Raw genomic sequence first — 5,577 nt, 5'->3', positions numbered from 1 at the left:
GCAAAGGATATGACATCGTGAAAAGAAATATATCTAGATTTTCCCTGACGCAGTGTAAAATACGCGTTGCCGCCATATTTAATGTGGCAAAGTGTTGCAATCTGGGAAGATCTGGTATACCTCAGTCATTTGTTTCTTGGAGATGTGCCAACCATTTGGCATGACAAAAAAAATGGGATTGGGACTGAACAAAAACGTTGAATTCTTTTTGGCCATTATTGCATAATTTTGCACATACAGTTTGACATACAGTATTTGTAAATAATACTCCAATGTCCTGTGCATATGTGCGTAATATGAATTCCCTTGGTGAAACCAGACTCTATTAAACAAGACTGCACTCAACTCAACCTTACTTTATTTATAGAGCACTTTGAAACAACCATCGCCACATACAAAGTGCTGTATATGGAGTAAAAATGGCATTGAAAAAGGATAACCTAAAACCACTCAACCACGAATAGAAACAGTAAACACCATATAACACTAAAGCAATGCCGATTCTCATGTTGAGTTAAAAACTATAGAATAAAAATGTGTTTTAACATTTCAGGCTCTGCTTCCTGCAGATTCAAATTGAAATATTTACATGTGTGTATCTTTGGAAAATAGATGTACATAAAATGTATGCATTTTTTTCCAATCGGATAGATGTCAACTCCTTGTGTTTAGGATATCAGTAAGCACCAAACCAACATGTATTTATCAACTTTTTTATGAATGTTTGCAGCAAACAATGTGTGGAACATTGCATATCCAAAATATTGAAAATCATCTAAATACAAATTTAGTTTTCTATACCTACTTCTTTCCCAAAATTATTAGTGTGTTTATATATTGAGGAAGCATATAGTTTTGTTAGAATTCATTGTTTGTCCACGGTGTCGCCCCTCCTTTTTGTTTTTTGTTACCTTTTTCAGTGTGGGCCAGACGCCTTCCGAATCGGTGTACCTGCCTCCCCTGCACACCTGCGAGTCTTCATCTCATTCAGCCACTCGCAGCATCAAAGACGGCTTGAACAGCCACCCGTTGCCAGTTTGTCAGCGATCTTTACTGCCGTACTCGCTTCTGCCAAGCCGCTACACTCCAGCGTTCCTGTACTGCTCGACTTGGTCATTTTGACTCCCTTTCAGTTCCTGCCACCTAGACCTGTCCCACTTCCTGGCAATAAACCGTTCTGAGTTCATTGTGTCTGCATGTGGGTCCTGTGCTCATCTCTCACGAAGCTGAACAAGTTCGGAGAGTTATTATTTGAATATGAATTCTTAGGCGGGTTGCACACTGAGCCATTCAGCTGCACGTGATTGAACGGGACAATCGCAAAAAAAAAAAAAAAAAAAAAAAAATGTGTGCAACTTTATTTTTTTTATTGACCCATAATCATCAAAGCACAATTGTCAAAATAAAGCTGATTGCCCTGGCCACTCGCTGTAGTGACAGTCTAATAATACAGAGGGTGGAAAATAAAGGAGTGGATATAAAGCTCTTGGGCTTCATACACACATGTATTTCAGTGCAGTGTGGAGTTTGTATGACATACAAACTCCACACAGGAAGAACAATGTATGTTCTCCCCGTGCCTGCATGGGTTTCCTCTGGGTCCTCCGGTTTCCTTCCCCATTCCAATGTTTGAATATTTTTATTTTAGCTCTCTGAAAAGGCTCACCAGGAACCACACGCTGTTACAACTCCTGTTTGTCTTTGCTTTTGTTTATTAAACAAATGACTATCCATGCATGCATCCATTTTCTGATCCGCTTATCTCACAAGGGTTGCAGGCATTCTGGAGCCTAACCAAGCCGCCATCGAGCAGTAGGGGGGGGGGGGGGGGTGTCACGACGCCACTCGAGCAAAGCGCGACTCAGCAGTCAATAGGGGTACACATTGAACTGTTTGCCAACCAATTGCAGGGCACACATAGACAAACAACCATTCACACTCACAGTCACACCGAGGGAATTTAGAGTGTTTCATTCACCTGTGGTGCATGTTTTTGGAATGTGGGAGGAAACGGGAGTACCAGAGAAAACCCACGCAGGCACGGGGAGAACTTGAAAAACTCCACACAGGAAGGCTGCAGCCGGAGCCGAACTCTGCACTGTGAGGCCGGCGGGCTAACCACTCGTCCACGTTGCGAGCCGTTGTTTTTCTTTAATACATTGCAAAACCCCCCAAAATTATGTATTCATATATATCCATCCATCCAACCATCCATTCTTTTTTTACTGCTTATCTCTCGATGTGGAGGAGAGGTGGCTTAACTCTGAGCCCCTCCCGGATGACTGAACTTCTCACCTTATCTCTAAGGGAGAGCCCTGACACCCTGCGAAGAAAACTCATTTCCAGTGCTTGTATCCGTGATCTCGTTCTTTCTGTCACGACCCGTAGCTCGTGACCATAGGTGCGGGTAGGAACGTAGACAGACCGGTAAATTGAGAGCTTTGCCTTTTCAGCTCTTTCTTCACCATAACCGAACGATACAAAGTCTGCATCACAGTAGACGCTGCATGGATCCGCCTGTCGATCTCTCGCCCCCTCCTGTCCTCTCTCATGAACAAGACCCCAAGATATTTAAACTCTTCCACTTGGGGCAAGATCTCCTCCCCAACCCGGAGAGGGCACTCCAACCTTTTCCGACTGAGGACCATTGTTTCACACTCTCCAGTCCCCCTTCTTGAAAAGAGGTGCCCCCTGTCTGTCAATCCAGGGGCACTTTCCACGGTGACCATGCAATGTCGCAGAGGTGTGTCAACCAGGACAGCCCCACAACATCCAGAGCCTTGAGGAACTCCGGACGGATCTCATCCACCCTGAGGCTTTGCCACCGAGGATCTTTTAACCACGTCAGTTACTTCAACCTCAGAGGTAGGAGAGCGCACTTCAGAGTCTTCAGATTCTAAGGAAGGTGTTAATGGTGCACTGCTTCTCCCTCCTGAGACGTCGGATGGTGGACCAGAATTTCCTCGAAGCCGTGCGGAAGTCAGCTTCCTTGGCCTCACCGATCTCTTCCCACGCCCGGGTTTTTCCCTCAGCAACCGCTGATGCTGCTTTCCCACTTGGCCATCAGCTAAATTCCATTGCTCACATGAAACCAGACCCACCATACACAAGTTCAATCATGTGGTTATTGTTTGTTGTTCTCTTTACAAGTCAAGTTCCATGAAAAGAAAGATTACTGCCTACTTCAAGTTTAGAAAAAAAAGTGAAGCGATGAAATGCTTGAAGTGGAGGGACAGTGAAGTCAGGGAGACCGCAAAAGAAGACAGGGTCTTCATTCTCTTTTGGTGAGATTCGGCACCAACTTGGATTTCTGTTTTTGTTGTAGGTTTATTTTTTTCATGTTTACTTATGAGTTTTGCTGTTTGGTTTCCTTTTTCTACTTATTGTGTACAGGTCAATAACTGATATTTGCTTCATCGCCGCCAAGTGGCCGAAAGCTCTTCTGTAACTGATATTACATGACCACAGGAAGCTGCTGAATGTACAGTATTTACTCCCTCAGAGGCGGAAATGTTCACGGCTGGAGCCAGAGTCCAGCTTCTCCTTCTAACTCTGGTTTGCAAGTTGAAGTCAAGAAGATTGACCAATAAATGAAAGCGGTAGTGAACAGAAAGTAATCGTAACAATTACAAAACGTGCCGCTGATGACTCGCCACGAGTTCCGAAGCTGAAGCTTTTTTTGACGAGAGGTCCTCCCAATCACTTTTATGGCGGCATCTACAGAGCGATGTGGAGGAGAAAGCTGTTGTGCAGGATGTTGTCAAAAACAAGGCAATAAAACAAATCTTTTGAATCATTTAAACAAGTTGAAAGCATGAAAATGCAAGCAGTTTGCAAAGCCTAAGCAGAGTTTGTATAGCCTACAAACAAGGCAATAATTTTCTGCTTGGCTCTCGACAAAGGCGGACGCTTTTTTGCCCAGCTCCTGCCCCCCCCCCCCCCTCCTTGCTCACCACTCAGTCTATGTGCTGTCCTTGTGCTGTCTTCTCCTAGCCTCCGCCGTATTTTTCATCCTAAAAAACAAACCATGGAATTGGTTGGCTGGTCTCTTGATGCAATCGACAAAATTTCTTCGACCAGAAGAGCGGGCAGTGGGGAGCCTGCTTGCCCTCCGGGGACACTTGCTGCCGGATACGCCCTGGATCCATGGAGAAAGTGGAGACCGGTGTGCCTGACAGTACTGTCCGTGGAGGATGTGGAAGACATCTACATTATCGGCCTTCTGATAGCAGGTATGCTGCAGTTTGGTGTTAGCAGTTTCCTGTTCTATCGCAAAATCCAACCGACGGGAGCAGCTTTATTGGAAGTGATCAGACTCAGACTCAAGCGGTGACTGAGCTCGGCCGCAACTGCGGTTCTGGAGCGTCTCCGTACGATCGACAACAACATGGAGAAGTGGAATTCTCGCTTTGAAAAGGAATTGAGGATTTGGCTGATTGGCGCCAGTGAAGGGATACAGCCACGGACTCAAGGCCACCTGAAATTGTTGCTGGCCGTCCCTCCAAAATAAACAACGCTATTTGGACCACTTTCCCCTGGATGGAAGGTATGCACGGAAGCTACTGCCCCCACCATCACCCCCTCCTTCTCTGCCATGGACTGATAAGCCAGGACTGTCATCATGAGCAGACCTTGACGAAGCAGCTGCGGCCTGTTCACGCATACACAACCAGACAATCACACACGCATACATATCCTTATCATCACCGTCTTCATCGCTCCTCTTCTTTTCCCCCGCGACGTGGAATGATCTGCGGAGCGCACGGCGGCCATGCAGTTGGTCGGATGGGCCGCGTCGTGGTCACCCCTCCCCCTCCCCCCTTCCCATTCATCCTCCCCCTCATTACATGTTATGTCTTGTGACTTGTTGCAACTGTCATGTGCTTATTTATGTGCTTAGGTCTTTTTTATCCTGGACTTAAATTATCCTCAGAAGAGGATAGTTCGAGCGTGGGTTTTTTTTCCCTCTCCCTACCTTGTGGTTTCCTTTCTGAACTCTGACTAAATTTCCCCATTGCGGGACAAATAAAGGATATCTTAATCTTATAAAACAAGTCTTTTGAATCATTTAAACAAGTTGAACCCAAGTGGAAAGCATGAAAATGCAAGCAGACTTTGCACCTTGTTTAGCCGCTACGAACTTGCTGGCAGCCACCGGACAAATGCAGAGATCAATCGCATTAACTTTAAAACCGTTTACATTTTAAGGCGGATTCATTATTCCCGAGGGGTCCATTTTTACTCACTCAGTGTTATTTACTCAACTGTATTTATAGAGCACTTTCAAACAGCATATTGTTCTACTTGTGGGCGGCCGAGTGGTCAAGTGGTTAGCACGACGACCTCACAGTGCAGAGGTATTGGGTTTGATTTCAGCACCGGCCTTCCTGTGTGGAGTTTGCATGTTCTCTCTGTGCCTGCGTGGGTTTTCTCCACGTACTCCGGTTTCCTCCCACATTCCAAAAACATGCATGGCAGGCTGATTGAACACTATAAATTGTCCTTAGGTGTGAGTGTGAGCTCAGATGGTTGTTCGTCTGTGTGTGCCCTGCGATTGGCTGGCAACCGGTTCAGGGT

The sequence above is a fragment of the Hippocampus guttulatus genome, chromosome 2 (genome assembly GCF_054856545.1).
Source record: "Hippocampus guttulatus isolate MCC_2025c chromosome 2, RoL_Hgut_1.0, whole genome shotgun sequence".
In the NCBI taxonomy this organism is placed as follows: Eukaryota; Metazoa; Chordata; class Actinopteri; order Syngnathiformes; family Syngnathidae; genus Hippocampus; species Hippocampus guttulatus.
Note: the sequence above shows the minus strand (reverse complement) of the source record.